The sequence below is a fragment of the Pogoniulus pusillus genome, chromosome 9 (assembly GCF_015220805.1).
Source record: "Pogoniulus pusillus isolate bPogPus1 chromosome 9, bPogPus1.pri, whole genome shotgun sequence".
Classification (NCBI taxonomy): domain Eukaryota; kingdom Metazoa; phylum Chordata; class Aves; order Piciformes; family Lybiidae; genus Pogoniulus; species Pogoniulus pusillus.
Genome location: NC_087272.1, coordinates 34,542,950 through 34,564,658, shown reverse-complemented (window position 1 = coordinate 34,564,658; position 21,709 = coordinate 34,542,950). Strand labels below are relative to the sequence as shown.

The window sequence follows — 21,709 nt, the reverse complement described above, 5'->3', positions numbered from 1 at the left end:
GCTTGGTTAGTCTGAGGCTCCTCTGACTGTTCAGATATCCTTATTCATGAGTAATAGATGACTTTGGGTTTGTATGGCTCTTAAGACATCTCTCTTTCTGGTTTATCACTTTCTTGTACTTTGCTGTGGTTCTCTGGTTTGGAAGTGGTGGTGAGAACCCTCTGTCTCTGTGTTGTGCACAGGATACATACCTCAATGGAAGTTCTCTAAGCAGTATCAAAAGGAGTTATTAATGAACTCATTAAAGATGTTACAGGTTCTCTCTTCCAGGTTCTTTTAAGACACCTATCAAGAAGCCACAGGTATTACTACCTCTGGCTGCTGTGTTTTTTACTAGGTTTGTAAACCATCCCACTTAGGCAATTTGTACAAAGCCCCTCTCACTGTTAGTAGTAAAACAGACCCCTTGCCCTTCCATTCTCTGAGCTGTTACTTTATTCTCTACACTTTTTCATTGGCCTGATATTTAAAGAAATCTCATGATGCTGGTTCAGCTGATACATGGGTGGCTGCAGTTATTGACCTTTTATGATACTTGAGAGGGTGATTCAGCCCAAGGAAGTCTGAGATTCCAGAGGATTCCAGGCATGCTCTTGTACCAGACAAGTAAAGGAAATATCATCATTGCTCAGCTGCATCGCTAAAGAAGAGATGGAGGCTTGAGTATCAAGTTTTAAGTGCAAAGAACCTTTTATCAACTGTCACTTGAAACAGAATCATGGAATGGTTTGGGTTGGAAGGGACCTTCTCCAAAGGTCATCTCGTCCAACCCCTATGCAGTGAACAAGGACATTCTCCACTAGATCAGGTTACCCAAAGCTCTGTCAAGCTTCACCTTGAGTATCTCTAAGGATGGGGCCTCAACTACCTCTCTGGGCAACCTGTTCAAGTGTTGTATTACCCTCGTGGTAAAGACATTGTTCCTAACATCCAATCTAAATCTATTCTTCCCTAATTTCAAACCACTACCCCTTGTCCTACCACTCCAGGCCTTTGTAAGCAGTCCCTCTGCTCCCTCTGCCTGTCTTCATAGCACAGCCCTCTCAAATCAGGTTTTTTAAGCACGTATCTGCCTTGGCATATGATATGAAAGGTGCATGGTGGATTTTGAGGAAGTATTTAATGCAGTCATCTCTATAAATATTTGACAAAGACCTGGCCAAATGTGTATGGAATTAAAAAGGAATATAAATCCTTACTGGTGTTAATTACAAAAGCAGGGTGCAGAATCCCAGCCCCACTGATTTCACTGGGAGCAGGTTTTGTCTTCTAATTATTGCTGTGAGCAAGTTTTTCCCCTCACCTTCACCAAAGCATTCTCCATTGATTTAAGGCCATGCTTAAATTACTGTGACTGAAAGTTCTTTTGCCTGTGGCACCGTCTCACTCCCTTAGGAAGGGCTGCAGGATGCTTCCCTGGCTTCTCACGTTTTCTAAACCTCAGCTGCCTTTATGCTATAGTATTGGTGCTCTCTCAAGCTTGATTTTCACTCTGATACTGTTGTAAGTGTTGCATAAAGTGTTAGACTTTGAAGGAACACTGGCATCTCCTTGTCAGGTAAATGCTTCTCTGACCAGTCATCCAGTGTGTAGGAACTTTGTGATGTTTCTCTCAGTGAAACCACATTGCTGCTTGATGAGCTCTGCCTTCTGCATCTGCTGGAGCTGCCAGGGCTTCAGAGTATTATTGCTCAGCCTGGCTGATGCTTCTGACAAAAGGCATCTCCTTAAAAAAGGTAGTTACTGTGGGCAGTGTAGGCTAGATCCTTTGCTGGGGGTTAGGGTTTTGCACCCTTGCCTTCCTTTCCCAGGTGGCAAGGAGTAAGCAGGGTTGCTCTTGTGTCACAGAATGGCTTTGATTGGAAGAGACCTCAGGCATCAACTACTCCAACCCCTCTGCCATGAGCAAGGGCATCACTTCATCCTCCTTCTGGACCTTCAGGGAAGGACCTATTTATGCTGAAATTAGATCAGACTCCATCAGAAATTTATAGGAACCCATGAGTGGATTTCTGTAGGATTCAGATATAACCTCAATGAGCTTATTTCTTCCCCACCCTCTCCTGTTTCTAAACAGCACTGAAAACAAAGAATGGGCAGGATAAAAGTCGAGGATGCCGGCAAGGTTACATGTGTCATCTGAGTCATTAGCCCTGGCAGTGCTCCTGGCCAGTTGCCTGTGCCAGATTTGGTATCTTTCACTGAAATTTAAAGTGTGGTGAAACATTCTGGGCACACTTTCACATCCCTTAGGACTGCTCCAAAAGCAGCCTTTTAAAAGCTGTTGCAAGGTGCCTGTCCATCTTCTTCATGATGTTACACCATGCCTCTTCCTCCTCACTGCCCCCTTGGTGTGCTTCCTCTCCATGCTAACCAACCTGAGGACCCAGCAGAAGGTGAACCCCTCACAGAAGATGCATCTTTGCTGTGAGGAGGCAGCTGAGCCAGGGTAAAGGCCATCTGCTGCTGAAAGGGACAGTTGGCTTAAATAAGTGTAGATGTAAAACTGTACATGAAGCATTTTACTATGCGACCAGGGAACAGCAACTTTGACTTTTACTTTCTGCAGCTGAATGTACATGAAATGATTCCTTAAGTCGAGCATTGCTTGTTCTTACTCAGTTTAACCTGTCCATGACTTGATATCAGTGTCACAGTATGTTAGGGGCTGGAAGGAACCTTAAAAGATCATCCAGTCCAACCCCAGAGCAAGATCACCTATACCATATCACACTGGAATGCATCCAGGTGGGTCTTGAATATCTCCAGAGACTCTGCAGTATTCCATTTAAGTTCTGCCTACATGAAGTTAAAGACAGTTCCAACTCTTGTCTGTGCTTATTTTGAGTTTCTACTATGCTTACTAGTGATGCTAAATTTCACTCTTCTTTTAACAATGGGAATAAATTGATTGATAAATGGCAATAAAATGAAAACTCCCAGGTTGGCTGGCCTTACAGGCATCTGAAATGTGTGCCAGTGTCCATCCATGTGCATGTTTTCACGTGCTAGAGCAAATGCAGAGAAGGGCAATAAAGCTGGGAAGGGCCTGGAGAATAAATATGATGAGGGAGCTGGGGATGGTTAGTGTGAAAAAGAGGAGGCTGAGGGGAGACTTCATTGCTGTCTACAGCTACCTGAAAGTACCTTGTGGAGAGGTTGGTGCTGGTCTCTTCTCACAAGTGATTAGTGATAGAACAAAAGAGAGTGGCCTCAAGCTGTGAACTGGGTAGGTTTAGATTGGACATTGGGAAATGCTTTTTCCCAGCAAGAGTGGTGCCCAGGTTGGTGCTGGAGTTACCAACCCTGGATGTGTTTGAAAGTCGCTTGTATGTGGTGCTTGGGGATATGGTTTATAGGGTGCACCTTGTAGAATATGCTTATTGGTTGAACTTGGTGATCCTGAGGGTCTTACCCAACCCAACTGTTTCTGTGATTCTGTACACATGGACACATCTCTAATATAAAGTCTCAGAGCCACTGGCTCATCTCACGTTAGTTCTGAGCACAGCCAGGTTCCCAGCTGAGTAAACTGGAAACAGTGGGGGTTATTCTTCTTGGCTTTTGTAGTCTTCAGCTGAGGCTGTAGGTCCACACTTCTCATAATATTCTCTAGCAAATTCTGACTCCACTTAGGTTTTGAAGGATGTAGTAGAGAGTTTTAATGTTTTCATTCCAAGTAGTGCCCCACTTCAGCCATCTGTGTTCCACCATGGTGTAACTGTGTGGTCATTTTGTTCCTAGAACTGGAACTCTATATTTGTACAGTGGGTTCTGAAACCTCTTGGAAGTGGCATATGTGAGGAAAAACAAGTTCCAAAGGAGTTCTGAATTCTATGTTTCAGTTGCAGCGTAGACATCAGTCTAGGGTCAGTAAAATTAGTGGCTCAATTTCCATTGATTTACTGGAGGCTTTCTCAGTACTTCAGTTTGTTCTGCTACATGCTTCACTTCTTGATGTGGAGAACCTTCTTCACTTTTAGTTTCATAATACTTTGCCTCACTTGTCACAGTTTAGCCCCAGAGAATCAATGCACAGACAGCTCTAGAACTTCCCTGTCCAAACCAGCATCACTTATGTGCTCCTGGTCATTGAGTGCTCACTTACAAAGCTGTGAAGCTCTGCTGTCTCTGTTGAAAAGGTTACATTTTTGTTGCTGTATTGATTAACTTAACTATTTTGAGTAAATTTGACCACCTGTGGCTATTGCTGACCTTAAATTCCTGCAGCACCTCCAAGCAAAATGCTAAACATAGCTAGCATTCCTGATGTGGCATGAGTGTGCATGTTGGGAATTTGAGGGCACTAGGACAGAGCACTGCACTGCTTATCCAGGGCAATCTTCTGAGTTTGTTTTCAGTGGGGGAAAGCTTTATTTTGTGTTAAATTCTATTTGGGGGCACAGCATTGACAGATGAGGGCCTTTTTGCTTTATGATGCACTTCAATTTCTTAATGATGTGGATAATCCTGTGTGAATTGGAAAAATACTCAGTGTGCTGGGAGAAAGAAAAAAAACAACAAAATCAATATAATTCTTTGGAATGTAGGTCTTAGTTAGAACAAGAGGATGACAGGAGGTTTTAATTCATAGCCAGAAGTGATGGGGATATAAAGGAGCCAGGCTGAGAGAACATTATTAGGGTAAATTTTGTTGCTTCTTTTTGGAGCATTTGGGAATAGCTGCAGTCAGGTTAGTGCTGAGGTGGTTATTTCCTTGTCATTTAGTCACAGGATCACAGCATGTCAGAGATTGGAAAGGACCCAAAGAGATCATCGAGTCCAACCCCCCTGCCAGAGCAGGACCACACAATCTAGCTCAGGTCACAGAGGAAGGCATCCAGACAGGCCTTGAAAGTGTCTGGAGAAGGAAACTCCACAACTTCTCTGAGGAGCCTGTTCCAGTGCTCTGTGACCCTTACAATAAAGAAGTTCCCTCTTGTGTTGAGCTGGGACCTTGTATGCTGCAGCTTACATCCTTGTCCTATGCCAGGGAGCAAGTGAGCAGAGCCTGTCCCCCACCTCCTGACCCCCAGACCTCAGATGTTTACAAACATTTATTAAATCTCCTCTCAATCTTCTCTTCTCCAGACCATACAGCCCCAGGTCCCTCAGCCTCTCCTCATAAGGCAGTGCTCTACCCCTCTAATCATCCTTGTAGCCCTCCACTGGACCCTCTCTAGCAGATCTCTGTTCCCATTCCAGTGCCAATCACTCTCTCTGCCAACAACTTCCTCTTAACATCCAGCCTCCACCTCCCCTGGCACAACTTGAGACTGTGTCCCCTTGTTCTGTTGCTTGCTGCCTAGGAGTAGAGATCAACCCCACCTGGCTACAACCTCCCTTCAGGTAGTTGTAGACAGCAATGAGGTCTGCCCTGAGCCTCCTCTTCTCCAGACTGCACACCCCCAGCTCCCTCAGCCTCTCCTTGTAGGGCTTTGTTCCAGGCCTCTCACATTTTGGGCACAGCAATATAGTTATTAATTAATCTGCAGTATTATTGTTGAATAAAATGCTTTTAAAGTGATCATCTTATAAGAGTTTCCCAATCAAGCAACTTCATTTTTGTGTTTTAATACATTAAAGATTTACTGATTCAAAGATTACACTGGGCTGGAAGGTACCCTCAAAGGTCATCCTGTCCAATCCCCTTGCAGTCAGCATGGATACCTCCAACTAGATGAGGTTGCCCAGGGCCACATCATGTCTGATTTTGAATGTCTCCAGGAATGGGTCCCCTCAACCACATCCCTGGGCAACCTGTTCCAGTTCTTTACCACTCTCATTGCAAAGAACTTCTTCCTGATGTCCAACCTAAATCTACCCTACTGCAGTTTTAAAGCTGTCAAGAAACAGACCATTAAAAGATCTTGGATTTATAGCATTTATGATTAATTCTCACACTGGGTTTGTGAATATGTGTTGTATTTCTTGGCTGTGCAGTCATAACAGGAGCAGAAATCTTTACTGAGAAATGCCATTTTTGGGGGGGTAAATGATTATTTTTTTTTTGTCTGCAGTCAAATTAGTTTCAAATGAAAAATAGTAGAGCATGCTTGTGTGCTGCATTAAAAGAATATGGCTAAACTTAGTGGAATAAACTTCTGAAGGCCATAAAATGGTTAAGGAAAGCTTTGTTTAACTCAAAGCAAAGATGTAGCCAAAACTGTTTTGAAGTCAGTGGTCATACTAGGAAGCATAAGAAGTCATCAGTCCATGCAGAATGCAAATGTGTGGTGCAGGAGTAACAAGTCTGGCATATAAGCACTGGATTTCTTTGTCATTTCACAGCCACTCTTGGTGTTTGCTCTTTAGGTTGTGATTCTCATAACACTACTGTAGTCGATGGTTTTGTACCATCTATCTTCCTGGTTTGGGAAGGAACAATAAACTGCACCAGTACAGGTTAGGAGGTGACCTGCTGGAGAGCAGCCCTGTGGAGAAGGACCTGGGGGTCCTGGTGGACAACAGTAAGTTCTCCATAAGACAGCAATGTGCCCTTGTGGCCAAGAGGGCCAATGGGATCCTGGGGTGCATTAAGAAGAGAATGTCCAGCAGATCGAAGGAGGTTCTCTTCCCCCTCTACTCTGCCCTGGTGAGACCCATCTGGAATAATGCATACAGTTCTGGGCTCCCCAGGTCAGGAGCCAAATGGAGGGCTACAAGGATGATTAAGGGGCTGGAGCATTGCCTTATGAGGAAAGGCTGAGAGCCCTGGGCATGTTTAGTCTGGCAAGGAGAAGACTGAGAGGGTGATAGGTTGGACTGGATGATCCTGGAGGTCTCTTCCAGCCTGGTTGATTCTATGATTCTATGTGTATAAATACCTGAGGGATGGATGACAGGAAGGGACAGGGACACCCTCTGCTCACTTGTGCCCTGTGATAGAACAATGGGCAGTGGATGTAGACTACAGCACAGGAAGCTCCACCTCAACATGAAGAAGAACTTCTTTACTGTAAGGGTGGTGGGGCACTGGAACAGGCTCCCCATAGAGGCTGTGGAGTTTCCTCTGTAGACTTTCAAGCCCTGTCTGGATGTGCTCCTGTGTGACCTGTTCTAGATTCTATGGTCCTGCTCTGTCAGGGAGGGTTGGGCTCCATCTCTGGATATGCCTTGCAACCTCTAACATTTTGTGATCCTGTAGATTCTGTAAAACCAAACCAAACCATTTTTTCTTCTGTTGTTGCTAGAGTAGTTAATCATCATTTTCTGAGAAACACCAGGATCTCCTCTAGCAGTGGTCTGAGGTTTTTAAAACAAACAATTCAAACTATGTGGATCAGGTAAGAGATGTTAGGCCCCTGGCAGATTTTAGGACACAGTAGGAAAATGTGTACTTGTTTTTTGATCATGATCAGAAAATTAATCTCCTTCTTTTCGTCAGGTCATTGAACCATGAATAGATCTCCCTGTCAGAGGTAGGGAATTGAGGGAATGCTGCATGGCACTAGAATTGCAGTCTTAAAAAAAAATAATAATTGATCTAAATATCTTTCCTTCAGTGAGAATTGACAGCACAGCTACCACCTTCTTCATTTGCTTTGCTTCCTTAAGAGATCAGCCCTAGATAGTGAGTCAACTAACCAGCAAAGATGATTAATAAAAGAAGAAGTTAAATAAGGATTATTTTTTTATCTATTAACCACTAGCTATTCTGAGCAAGAGATATTCCAAGTACTCCATGACTCTGTTCCATTAAATAAACACACCCAAAATAACAAAATTCCAACCCGTGCCTCATCCCCCAAAGCCCCCAAACAACCCAAAAAAACCTAAGTGCCTAACAGTTATTTTATTTCAGCTAATGGAGAGGGGACAGGTCTGATTGTTACTCCAAACAGTGATTCCTGTAAGGTCTGTAATGTTCTGTTCCAAATCGTTCAAAGGTTTGGATAAGGTCTTTTAGTGTAGGGGAAAAAATGTACTGTTAATATTTTTGTAACTTAGAATCATAGAATCAGTCAGGGTTGGAAGGGACCACAAGGATCATCAAGTTCCAACCACCCTGCCAGGGGCAGGGACACCCTACCCTTGATAAGGCTGGCCAGAGCCCCATCCAGCCTGGCCTTAATCACCTCCAGGAATGAGGCCTCAACCACCTCCCTGGGCATATCAGTCAAAATCAACCAGGTTGGAAGAGACCTCCAAGATCATCCAGTCCAACCTACCACCCAGCCCTATAATAATAGTTAAGGTGGCCTTAAACACCTTTAAACAACTTTATTCTCTCCACCCTCCCCACTCCCCATATTGGAATGGCAGAGGGTTGTAAGATAGAGGAGATGATCTCTTTCCACAGTTGAGCACCTATTGTACAAAACGTTGGGATAAGTTGTCCTGGTGTGCAGAGTCAGTAAGATTTCTGTTAGCACACACTGCCTAAGTTAAAGGTTCTTCATAGAATCAACCAGGTTGGAAGAGATCTTCAAGATCATCCAGTTCAGCCTATCACCCAGTCCAGTCAATTAAACCATGGCACTGAGTGCCTCATCCAGTCTTTTCTTGAGCACCTCCAGGGACGGTGCCTCCACCACCTCCCTGGGCAGCCCATTCCAATGCCAATCACTCTCTCTGACAACAACTTCCTCCTAACATCCAGCCTAGACCTCCCCTGGCACAACTTGAGACTGTGTCCCCTTGTTCTGTTGCTGGTTGCCTAGAAGAAGAGACCAACCCCCACCTGGCTGCTACAGCCTCCCTTCAGGTAGTTGTAGACAGCAATGAGGTCTGCCCTGAGCCTCCTCTTCTCCAGGCTGCACACCCCCAGCTCCCTCAGCCTCTTCTCATAGGGTTTGTGTTCCAGGCCCCTCACCAGCTTTGTTGCCCTTCTCTGAACACGTTCCAGCACCTCAACATCTCTCTTGAATTGAGGAGCCCAGAACTGGACACAGCACTCAAGGTGTGGCCTGAGCAGTGCTGAGTACAGGGGCAGTATAATCTCCCTTGTCCTACTGGCCACACTGTTCCTGATGCAGGCCAGGATGCCATTGGCTCTCTTGGCCACCTGGGCACACTGCTGCCTCATCTTTGGCTCCTATCTACCACTACCCCCAGGTCCCTTTCTTCTGGCTGCTCTTCCTTGTCTTTTAACCAGCTTTGAATTCAAAATTATTGGGGTCTTGTAACAGCATCATTGAAATCGATTATGACTAAAACTGGAGAGAGACTTGAACCTTTTATTGTGCCTTTTTCTGTTTTTTTTAGTGCACTCATTTTAAGCATGCAGTCCAAGCATCTGCCTGAGATTTAATGAATGCAATTTGGTTTCCTGGACAAGTTTTCCTATATAGATTTTCTGGTGTGTATGAAAATGATGCAAAACAAATGGTACAAAGCAACATAGATGTGAGACAAAGACACCCTTCTAATGGCATAATAAATTTGCAGCATGAGTGGGTGCCCAGGCTAATGTGAAAGCTTCATGAAAGCCAGCAGTGCTGGCAGAGTGGTTGGCTAAGCAGGGTGCTGGAAGGCAGAGAATGGCAGAGAAGCCAAGCTGGCATTGCCAGTTGCTTGGTCCCACACTGCCCTGGGCTGTGTGCCTTGCTCTGGCGTGGTGGATATCAAGGATGCTCTAGAATAAAGCATGCTGCTTTGTGCAGCACAAGCTGCAAAGAGCTGGAGAATGTCAAGAAGGGATTGAGGAGGAACAGTGTTCAGAGTAGGGATCCCAGGATGTTAGGGGTTGGAAGGGACCCAAAGAGATCATTGAGTCCAACTCCCCCAGCCAGAGCAGGACCATAATCTAGCTCAGGTCACAGAGGAATACATCCAGAGGGGCCTTGAAAGTCTCTGGAGAAAGAGACCCCACAACCTCTTTGGGGAGCCTGTTCCAGTGCTCTGTGACCCCTTGTGATGGTTTGGGTGTTCCCCACCCTCCCACACTTTAGAAATCACCCAGACTAGACTCAACTGGCTGTGGGAATATAAATGAAGCTATTTATTTACAGCTAGCACAATATACAAGCAGATGTTTACAGTATATACAGTTATAGACAGAAATATACAAGGTAAAAAGTAATACAGAAACACAGCAGCCCTCCCAGAAACCTGAGTCCCCAGGAGGGGCTCCCAACCACCCCTGCACCTTCCCCCTGCCCCTCTCAACCTTACCCCAGTCCTAAAGAAGAAAAGAGGTTCAGCCAAGAGGTTAAGAAGCAAAGGTGAGTGGCAGGTGAGGTTAGGGAGATGCAGCTCAGTCAGAGCCCAGCCAGAAAGTGAAGATGTAAATGGCGAGTGTTATCTAATGTTTACCTTTCTTCTTCAGCAAGACTCTGAGGGGAGTAGACATCACCATTGTTTTCCTTTCACAGCCTATCATCTAGTTCTTCTCACCAAAACATTCTACCCTGCTTCAAACTAGCACACCCCTGCAGTAAAGAAGTTCCCCCTTGTGTTGAGCTGGAACCTCCTGTGCTGCAGCTTACATCTGTTGCTCCTTGTCCTATCCCAGGGAGCAGTGAGCAGATCCTATCCCTCTGCTCCTGACGCCCAGTCCTCAGATATTTATAAACATTTATTAAATCTCCTCTCAGTCTTCTCTTCTCTAGACCACACAGCCCCAGGTCCCTCAGCCTCTCCTCATCAGGCAGTGTTCCATGAGTATCTGAAGCCAGTCCCTGGGAGAGTTTGCCCTTCCAGCACAAATGGCAGTGCCTTTTGAAGAAGGAGCTGGCGTGCAAATTCGGAGTGCACTTCAGTTTTGCAGTGCACTTCTACCTACCTTTCATTCAGGCAGGCCTAAAGCAAGGCTGTGTGTGACTCCATTTTGATTTCTCCTGCTTTAGCTAATGCTTTGTGAAGTTGTTTTAACGGTGGGAAAGCATGTCTCTTGGGAAATGGGAATGCTGTCTTCTGAGAGGCTGTGCTGCCTTTTCTCTTTGTAGCCCTGCTTCTTCTGCAGCTACTCATCCTGTTTTGCTGGGTTTGACCTGTTAATGTACGTGTAGAGCAGGAGCTGAAGAGCACACTTGGGCCCTGGAGGGGGGAAGGATGACTTAAACTAAAACGCTGCCTCCATATCCCATGGGTATGATACGTGGTAGTGACTGGATCTCCTGCATTATTCATTGCCACTGGCTTCTGCCGTGAGGTGGGTGTTTATCACATGAATAGTTGTGCTGTGGGTTGCTGCAGGAAAGGTGTGTGACCTGAATACTCATCACCCACAGGGCTTTCTCTAAGTGACAGATAAAACCTGGTCTCAAGTACAGTGTGTCTGCTAAGAAGTCAAAGCCTTTTTCTTTCAGACAGCTTGTGGATGAGCATCTTCAGTTGCTTCTGACCCTCACTAGTGGTCTCTGGCACATAAAGGCTAGGCTTTCAACACCTTCCTTACAATTTGATTCCTGGGTGAAAGTAAGTTTTGCTCTTAATGTGCATTTGAAACATCGTTCAGCTAGCACCCTGGTATGCTAAGAATAAGGAGACTTGGAGATAAATTCCAGGCTGTTTTGTTTTCAGACATTGATTCAAGTTGCTTTCTTTCCACTTTTAATTTTTCATTTTTTTTCAAATACTCATTTTAACTCAGGTGTTTGAGTGTTTTCAAAGCATGCTTGTTTGACTGCTGAAGTGCCAACAGCAAATCTTGCACTTTGGGCTTTTGTGAGCTCTTAAGCTTGGGTCAGGAGGGATGAGCAAACAGAGAATCTGACTTGCTTGCCATCCAATTGGGGGAAGATATGCTGCACTGGTGCTTGAACTGTGCTTGAGAAGTTGTTGTTGAGCAGTAGGTATCTCTGTATGCTGTGCTTTTGACATAATAACCCAGAAAGTAAAGCCTCAGCTCAGATGTTTTGCTCAGACAGTTTTGTAACAGTAGCTACTCATCTGGTCCTTTTGGGTGAGTCATGACAGCAGTGGTGATGAAAGCTGGAGAGGAGTGCGTTTAGGGATGAAAAGAGGAGTAGGGAGGTGATTGTCCCCTAGTATTTGGCTCTGGTGGGGCCATACCTTGAATATTGTGTTGAGTTTTGGGCACCTCAGTACAAGAGGGATGTGGAGGTGCTGGGGTGAGTGCAGAGGAGGGCAATGAAGCTAGGGAAGAATATGAAGAATAAATCTCATGAGGAGCGACTGAGGGAGCTGGGGATGGTTAGTTTGAAAAAGGAGGCTGAAGAGAGACCTTATTGCTGTCTACAGCTGCCTGAAAGGAGGTTGTGGAGGGGCTGCTGCTGGTCTCTTCTCACATGCAACTAGTGATAGAACAAAAGGGAATGGCCTCAGTCTGCGGCTGGGTAGATTTAGACAGGGTATTAGTGAGGTAGTTTGGGAGTTTTTCTCCCTCCCACCCCAATTCAGCAGACTAACTCATCTGGCTGGAAGTTAAGGAATGAAGCTGTATTTTACAGTGCAGCACAAATTTACAAACATGTTTGCACACTGTATACAGATATTTACAAGTACATACAGTTACTTACAAGTTAAAAGTAATACAGAAATTCAAAACCCAGAAACTGCCCAGGAGGTCTCCGAATTAACTCCCCTCCTGTTTTTCCCACCCCCTCCCTTATCTGAGGCTTATGTGCAGAGGTGAGATTGCCAGATAAGGAGTTAGAAGAATGATTAGTTTGGTTTGCACAGGTTCAGGCAGAGATAGTTTAATACAGCAAGCAGCAGCAGAGACTGACTGACTTTGTTTATGTTTCTTGGGTGTATATCTCTCAGCAAAACCTGTGAGTGATATGTGCATCACTATTATTTTCTTTTCACAGCCAATGATCTAATTTCTCTCATTAAAATATTTCAATTAGCCTCAAACCATCACAATTAGGAATGTGTTTTTTTTTCCCCCAGCAAGAGGTGTCAGGCACTGGAATGAACTTCCCAGGGAGATGGTGGAATCACCGCCCCTGGATGTGTTTAAAAGTCGTTTGGATGTGGTGCTTGGGGATATGGTTTAGGGTGCACCTTGTAGAGCAGGGTTATAGGTTGGACTTGTTGATCCTGAGGGGCTTTTCCAACCTGAACGTTTCTGTGGTTCTGAGGGTACACAAGACTTACTTGTGCTGCAGGGGGGATGCTCAGCACACTGCAACTGCCTGCTCTGGAGTGTGTGGGCTGTGTAGAATGGATGTTTCTGTGCTCTCCTCCAGTGGATGTGTGTGTGCTGAGATCTAGCAGCAGGACAGCATCTCACCTTTCTGCTCTTTGCCCTGGCTGGCTGCTTCCTCTTTAGCAAGCCGAATTACTCAGCAGTGGAAATCCCAGCTGCCTCAGGCTGTAAGGGTAGGCTGCTTCCGTAGAAGGTTTTGCTGGTGGGCAGGATGTTGTGATTTATGGGTAACCATAGAAGCAGAACATGAATTGAAGTAGGCTTATGGCAGTGCACACTCTGACAAGACCAGGTGAGCTGGTGCCAGTTCTGAACTGTGGTGCGTGGCAGCCTCTCTGGGGTGACAGAGGCATTCTAATTCAGAGTCAACTCAGTGCTTTGGTTTCTTCTGCTTTGGTGTTTGTGCAACAGAGCTCAGCAAGCAGCAAGTCTTGAGAAATGCAGCAAGTCACACAGCCAATTAAACCTGGGTGTTCAGGAGCAGTCTCTGGGACCGTAGAGGTCTTGTGTAAGTGATTGGAGGGCAACAGTGCTAAAGTGAAAATACAGATTTGGTCCAAACTGGCAGCAAAGAAAAGTTTCTAGCTCTGCCTGTCCTGTCTCCTCCACTCTCTTCTGTCCAAAATGTTAAAAGGAAACCCAAAAGCCGCCTTCCAATATCCACTTTACACTTTTTCAACAAAAAGAAGCACTGAAATGAAAGGGACAGACCTGGGCATCATCCATGAATACAAGGACTTACCCTCCTCACAGTCTTTTCTTTAGTGGTCAGTGTGTGTTGTCGGAGGGCAGAAGACCCATGCCCATGTTCCTTCTCGGTTAGGAGGACCTAGCTCATCTTCTGCCCTTTTCAGGAAGGTGTCCAGAATATGCTTTTTAACCTGGGAGGGAAAGAATATGAAGCCCTCCTGCAAATAATGAAGAACCAAATCTCTTCTGTTTTATTAGGCCTCTCAGTTTGTATATAAAACAGTGCCACGTGCATTCCAGTGTTTTAACTGTGAATTGGGAAAGAAAGGCTTTTTCCTGACCTTCCAAATAGTGGACTTCAAAAATCTGGGAAGGCCAAATACCACCTAAGTGATGCTGTTTTCCTTTCGGCCCTCTAGGGCAGCAGGTTAATTAACGTGTAAGATTCTTCCTTCTGTGGGCTTGGCAAAAACTACTGTCAGAGATAAGATGCAGACAAAGAAAGGTGGTGGGGTTCTTGAGGCAGTGACAACAGCCATCTTCTCCACCTCATCTTTAATTAGCCTTTTACCTATCATTAGGAGAATCTTCCCAATCTGTCAGATTGATGTGTATTAACAGGTTGTTAATTCACTTGACAGGTTGCTTGGTTGTTGGGGGGGTTTTGGGTTTGATTTGTGGGTTATTTTGTGTGGTTTATGTTTTTTGTTGGTTTTTTTTTCCTCCCTCTTCTTTTTCTTTACATTTTTCTTACCTCCCCCCCCCCAAAAAAAAAAAAATCCTAGGTCTTTTTGTGTGTTTGATTTGTGGTTACTTTTTGGTTGGCTTGGTTGGTTTGGTTTTTGTGTTTTGTATTGTTTTCTGGTTTTACTTTCCAGGCTAAGACCCTAAGAAACCTCAGAATAAAACAGAGCCCTTCCTTCTCTCCTCCTTTTGGAAACTCCAGCAGCCTGAGTTCTCAGAGTGGGTTGCAGGAGACAATGAGACTCATTGGGAGGTTGTCTGATGGACTGGAGTTAGAAACTGGTGCTGTGCTTTCTAGAAGGAAAGAGAAGAAATTGTCCCTAAAATAGATGACCATGCTGTACTTATTAATTATTTATATTATGCTGGACTCTTCTTTCTTCTATTTTTAATTTGGAAGAAGAGGTGGAAAATTTGATGGTGAAGTAGGTGGGATCTTGTATTTCCTGTTTAAAAGAGAGTGTGGGCACAGTCCCCAGTCTGATAATGTAAATCACAGAAAAATTACTGAGGCTGGAATAAACCTCTGAAATCATCAAGTCCACACTATGACCAAACACCACTGTATCAACTAGATCATGTCACTGTGTGCCATGTCCAGTCTTTCCTTAAACACCTCCAGGGGCAATTCCTGCAGGTCTGTCTGTGCCCAGAGAAACCTGCAGTATGAAAAATGTTACCAGTTCCATACTGGCATCATTTCAATGATCTCTATATGGTGTACATACCACAGAACCATAGAATCAGTCAGGGTTGGGAGGGACCACAAGGATCACCTAGTTCCAACCCCCCTGCCATGGGCAGGGACACCTCACACTAGATCAGGCTGTCTAGAGCCTCATCCAGCCTGGCCTTAAACACCTCTAGAGATGAGGCTTCCACCACCTCCTTGGGCAACCCATTCCAGGGTCTCACCACACTCATGGTGAAGAACTTCCTCCTACCAACCAGTCTGAATCTACCCATTTCTAGCTTTGTTCCATTCCACCCAGTCTTATCACTACCTGACAGCCTAAAAAGTCCCTCCCCAACTTTCTTGTAGGCCCCCTAATATGTAGTGTTCTCAGTCTCTTGCAGGGGTTCATAACTGTTTTCCCAGTCTAAAAGCACAAGAATTGAGAGATCTGTAGTTCCTTTTCTCAGAGCAACTGGATCCCTGCAGACTTGCATACTTCTACTATATACTTACAGAATATATATATATATATATATATATATATATATATAAAAAAAATTTTTTAAAGACCTTTAAGATCATCAAGTCCAACCATCATCTGTACTTAGCAAATCTGATGCTAAACCATGGCCCTCAGCACCATCTCTGTGGCTTTTAAACACTTCCAGGGATGAGGATTCAGGCACGTCCATAGGGAGCCTGTTCTTTGAGAACCCTTTCAATCAAGAAGTTTCTTCTAACATCCAAACTAAACTTCCCCTGGTGCAAGTAGAGGCCATTTCCTGTCACTTGTCACTAAGAAGAGGCTGACAGCCACCTGGCTCCAATCTTCTCTCAGGGAGTTGTAGAGAGCAATGAGGTCTCCCCTTAGCCTCCTTATCTGAACAACCACAGTTCTTTCAGTTTCTCCTCACCACACCTGTTCTCCAGACCCTTCACCAGCTTCAGAATCATAGAATCATAGAATCAACCAGGTTGGAAGAGACCTCCAGGATCATCCAGTCCAACCTAGCACCCAGCCCTGACCAATCAACCAGACCATGGCACTAAGTGCCTCATCCAGGTTTTGCTTGAACTCCTCCAGGGACAGCGACTCTACCACCTCCCTGGGCAGCCCATTCCAATGCCAATCACTCTGTGAAGAACTTCCTCCTAACATCCAGCCTATGCTTCCCCCAGCACAACTTGAGACTGCCCTTTTCTGGACCTGCTGTAGCCTCTCAATGTCTTCTTGTCATGAGGGCCTCCAGGCTGAACCAAATACCCGAGGTGTGGCCTCTCTAGTGTTGAGGAGAACTTTTACACCCATCCACCCAGCCCAACGTGGGCAGGTTTGCAGGCACTATTGCTATAAGGGATGGAGGAGGAGTGCTCCAGAGTGATAGAATCCTTAACATTTGTGTTCCATGGTGCAAATGGTTGTGTTTCTTTGGAATGGGAGACTGTCTGTTGCTCTCCTTGAAGAGATGTGCCATCCCAAAGCCCAGACTGGCTGCGCTCTGTTGGGGCCATCTGAGAAGCAGTTTCCCAGCAGGGAAGAGCTGGTGAATATTTTTTTTTGGTGGTGACAGGTTTTAGATCACAGAATTACAGAATGTCAGGGACTGGAAGTGACCTCAAAAGATAATCTGCTCCATCCCTCCTGCCAGAGCAGGGTCACTTATACCAGATGATGTGGATTTAAATCAGAGTTGCATCTGGGTCGAGGCAATCGCAAGCACAAATCCAGGCTGGGCAGTGAGTGGCTGGAGAGCAGCCCTGAGGAGAGGGACCTGGGGATGCTGGTGGGCGAGAGGCTCAACATGAGCCAGCAGTGTGCACTTGCAGCCCAGAAAGCCAACCAGAGCCTGGGCTGCATCAGGAGAAGTGTGGCCAGCAGGTTGAGAGAGGTGATTCTCCCCCTCTGCTGTGCTCTGCTGAGACCCCATCTGGAGTGTTGCATCCAGTTCTGGAGCCCCCATTACAGGAAGGATGTGGAGATGCAGGAGCATGCCCAGAGAAGGGCCACGAGGATGCTCAGAGGGCTGGAGCAGCTCTGCTGTGAGGACAGACTGAAAGAGTTGGGGCTGTTCAGTCTGGAGCAGAGGAGGCTCCCAGGTGACCTTCTTGTGGCCTTCCAGGATCTGAAGGGGGCCTACAAAAAAAGGCTGAGGAGGGACTTTTTAGGCCCTCAGGGAGTGAGAGGACTGGGGGGAATGGAGCAAAGATGGAGGTGGGGAGATTCAGGCTGGACACAAGGAGGAGGTTGTTGAGCATGAGAGTGGTGAGAGCTTGGAATGGGTTGCCCAGGGAGGTGGTTGAGGCCCCATCCCTGGAGCTGTTTAAGGCCAGGCTGGATGAGGCTGTGGGCAGCCTGCTCTAGGGTAGGATGTCCCTGCCCATGGCAGAGGGGTTGAAACCAGATGATCCTTGTGGCCCCTTCCAACCCTAACTGATTCTACGATTCCAGTTCTAAGTCAGCAGAAGCATCTGAGAACCTTGGTGGTACAGATTTTTCTTCTAATTTAAGGGCAAGAAGAAAAATGCCCTGGCTGAAGAGCACACCATATACATAGCTTGTGCTTCAGGAAAAAAAAAGAGTTACTGAGGTATAAAAACCTTTTTTGGCCCTGACCCCCATTGAAGTTTGGCTGTTTGGAAGCTGCCTTTTTTGATATTTAAGCTAAACTTTAAAGTTCCTTACCAAGAATAAGGAGGTTGGCAAAGAGAGCAGTCAGAGCTGCTAACCTTCGTAGCTCTTGGCAGGAAGCCACCAGGCACAGGCTGCAGTGGAGCGGTGGAGCTGCAGTGATTCCTAGCTCAGTAAATTCCTGCTAAACCTCAAGAAAAGCAATCTAGACATTACAAATCCACGGGGAGTCTCTACCAGGTAGATGTCTGTGTCTGCTTTGAGAGCTCTACAAAAGTAAGTTTTGTTCTAGCAGCTCAATAGGGGCAGTAACTGCCGTGGCTGGGGTTTGTGCTGTTATTTCTTGCTGGCTGGTGTTTGCTCTTTGATGTTATTATTGCTGACTGAAATTCTGTGAGGTTCCCAAGATCAGGTTGCAAGCTGGCACCTGTGGGGGTTGCTCGTTTCTGAAGCTAGCTGAGGACTGGCTGCCCAAGGGGGTTGTGGAGTCTCCCTCTCTGGAGATACTCAAAACCCCCCTGGACGCATGATCTGGTATAGGTGATCCTGCTCTGGCAGGGGGGCTGGACTGGATGAGCTTTCGAGGTCCCCTTCCAGCCCCTAACATTCTGTGGTTCCATGATTCTTTGATTCTGTGACTGGGGTCCCAGGTCTGTCATCCTGTGACTGGGTCACAGATTGATGTCCCATAGAAATCCAAGTACACAGGAATACCTAATTCCACTTTATAGTGTCACCCCATCTTTGGGGACTGTTTAGGGGTTGGGGTTTTCTTTACCTCGCACCTAGTGTTTCCTCCAGCAGCCAGTTGTTGATTTCACTGATTGTAACAGCATGTTCCTTCTTTGTCATCTGTGGGCGTTAGACATTTGCTAATTGATTTTCTGAGAAGGGTATCAGTGCCTGCATGCTCTCTGCCTTCCAATTTACTGCTTTTAATAAAGTCCTAAATGAATTATTCTAGCTTGCATGGGTCTGCAGACTGAGCTTGCTCCACTGCTGGCTGGCTGAGCTTTGCTTTGAAATGTGAAGATTTATAAACAGGAAGGGGAGGGAAAAAAAAAGATTCCTCTCTCTTCATCCCAGAGTCGTTTTGAAGCCAATTTTCAAAGCAAGGCAACATGGTAAAACTGTGGGTGGGGAGGTGGACACGTTCAGCAGGCTGCAGAGAAAGGGAAGGGCTCTTAGGGTAGGGGGCGAAAGAGCTTCTCATCTGGGAAACAGAAGATGTTGTGTATGCAGAAACCACAGGTTCAGGAATTTGTCATCAGTGTTAATACCCCTTTGGAGCTGAGGGCAAATGTCTCTTGTTGAAACTTTGGCTTTGCAGTTTCCTATCTGCTGCTTTGTGGAAAGCTTGGTCATTCCTGCTCTGGAGACTTAACACTTTAGACTAGTTTATACTCCTTACTTAGATCTCAGAACTGGTGGCTGGTCCTGTTGAGATGGAAAACTTATTTCAGCTGTCAAAGGCTTTTTTGAGCTGTTGCTTCTTTTTTTATTATTTCTATTGTTATATTATTTTTCTTAGCTCCTGGACCTGTTGTCTTGTTTCAGAGTAAATCAGGTTTCACATATAGGATGAATAAAATATAGGATCTAATAAAAGTGTATAAATATTGTCAGACTCAGGGTCAGGAAGGAAGGGACAGGGACAGCTTCTGCTCACTCATGGCCTGTGATAGGACAAGGGGCAATGGATGTAAACTGCAGCGCAGGAACTTCCACCTCAACATGAAGAAATTCTTTACTGAAGGGGTCACAGAACACTGGAACAGGCTCCCCAAAGAGGTTATAGAATCAGTCAGGGTTGGAAGGGACCACAAGGATCATCTAGTTCCAACCCCCCTGCCATGGGCAGGGACACCCTACCTTACATTAGGCTGGCCAGAGCCTCATCCAGCCTGGCCTGAAACACCTCCAGGGATGGGACCTCAACCATCTCCCTGGGCAACCCATTCCAGCCTCTCACCACTCTCATGATGAACAACTTCCTCCTCATGTCCAGTCTGAATCTCCCCACCTCCAGCTTTGCTCCATTGCCCCCAGTCCTGTCACTCCGTGACAGCCTCAAAAGTCCCTCCCCAGCTTTTTTGTAGGCCCCCTTCAGATACTGGAAGGCCCCAAGAAGGTCACCTCAGAGCCTCCTCTTGAAAGTTTCCTCTGGAGACTTTCAAGTCCTGCACTATACACTATAGTCCTGCTCTGGCAGGGGGATTGGACTTGAAGATTTCCAGAGGTCTCTTCCAAGCCCTAACATCCTATGATGAAGAAGAGTTCATTATAAAGTGGCCACACCAACACAGATGGATGTGTCTCTGTTTCTCTCAGGAAGAAACCCCTTAGAATCATTTGGAAGATGCTGGCAGGTCTTCTTGGTCTCTGCAGAGGTTTAGGGTCTCAACACTTAACACAGCAAGTTTTGCTTGTGTTTGTCTGAATCTCAGACAGCAGGAAATCACTGGTTGCTTGGCTTTGCTGGTGAGAACGTGTTAGTACATCTGTCTTCTTTCTCTCCCACTATTGAACACTGAAATCTGATCATCTGGTGCAGAAGTCCCCAAATGTACCTCCTAAAGGAGCTGGGAGTGTTTAGCCTGGAGAAGAGGAGGCTCAGGGGGGACCTCATTGCTGTCTACAACTACCTGAAGGGAGGCTGTAGCCAGGTGGGGTTGGTCTCTTCTGCCAGGCAACCAGCAACAGAACAAGGGGACACAGTCTCAAGCTGTGCCAGGGGAGGTCTAGGCTGGATGTTAGGAGGAAGTTGTTGGCAGAGAGAGTGACTGGCATTGGAATGGGCTGCCCAGGGAGGTGGTGGAGTCACCATCCCTGGAGGTGTTGAAGCAAAGCCTGGATGAGGCACTCAGTGCCATGGTCTGGTTGACTGGCTAGGGCTGGGTGCTAGGTTGTCCTGGCTGATCTTGGAGGTCTCTTCCAACCTGCTTGATTCTATGATGGTTGGGTTAGAATATTAGTTTTGTGTGAGAGTTTGTTGTGTTTTCTTCTTGCTCCATCAAAAGTGGTTTTTTTGGTGTTTATTTTTTTCCAAGTACAGTTTCATTTTTGTAATAAAAAAATGAGTGCATTTTCTTGATTTATTAAAGAAAGCTTTACATTTCCATATCATTTTCTGTCTGGCTTATAAAAAGGCCTATTTTCAAGTTGCCAAATGACAAATAGGATTTTTTTTTGACCAGAACATTTTTAGCTCTCTTATGTGATCTGTTCTATCTCAGTACTTTCTAGGATTGATAGTTCTTGCATTTCTATTAGAACAAGGACAGGGAGCAAAAAATCTCTCTTTAAAATGGAATAGAATTTGGCTTGGTTTAGCCTGGCTTTTGCTTTAACAAAGAAAAGAATGATTATACTTTTTTTTTTCAGCTCTGCAGCAGATGAGATTTGTATTTTGGGTCTCTCCTATTTATTTTCTCCAAATGGGAGAACAAATATGAAGTTGAATAATACCTTGAATCCCAGAAGGTTGTTTAACCGACAGATCTGCTGTCACTGATGGAGTATCTTTTGATGGGAATATAACCTCACTTCTGTCACAGTGTGGCAATGATCCCAGTATGTTTTTCAGCACCAACCTCCTTACCATTAGTGTAGTCTTTTACCAGGGGGTGGGATGGTTGGCAAATGGCTGTGATGCAGCACACAGACTTGGCAAAAATAAATCATCTGCTTGATGTCTGCTGAGCACAAACATAAACTTAAAGATGATTTTTCACTTTCTTTTCTAAACTACCTTATGAACTTACTGTTTAGTGAGGCTGAGGGAGCTGGGGTTGTTTAGCCTGGAGAAGAGAAGGCTCAGGGGTGATCTTATTACTGTCTACGACTACCTGAAAGCACATTGTAGCCAGGTGGGGGGTGGCCTCTTCTCCCAGGCAACCAGCAATAGAAC

General features: G+C 45.6%; 1 protein-coding gene across 7 annotated transcripts in view; it reads left to right on the top strand.

Annotated features, from left to right (window-relative positions):
* APBB2 (amyloid beta precursor protein binding family B member 2) overlaps positions 1-21,709 on the top strand; it is a 241,652-nt gene that overhangs the window by 70,560 nt on the left and 149,383 nt on the right. Inside the window, exon 1 of one of the 7 annotated variants that reach the window (XM_064149176.1) lies at positions 11,077-11,095. The exons of the other annotated variants lie outside the window; for them this stretch is intronic. The gene's annotated coding sequence lies outside the window, so the exon portion shown is untranslated. Of the gene's footprint in view, positions 1-11,076; positions 11,096-21,709 lie in introns of those variants that run through there. 7 annotated transcript variants of the gene reach the window in all.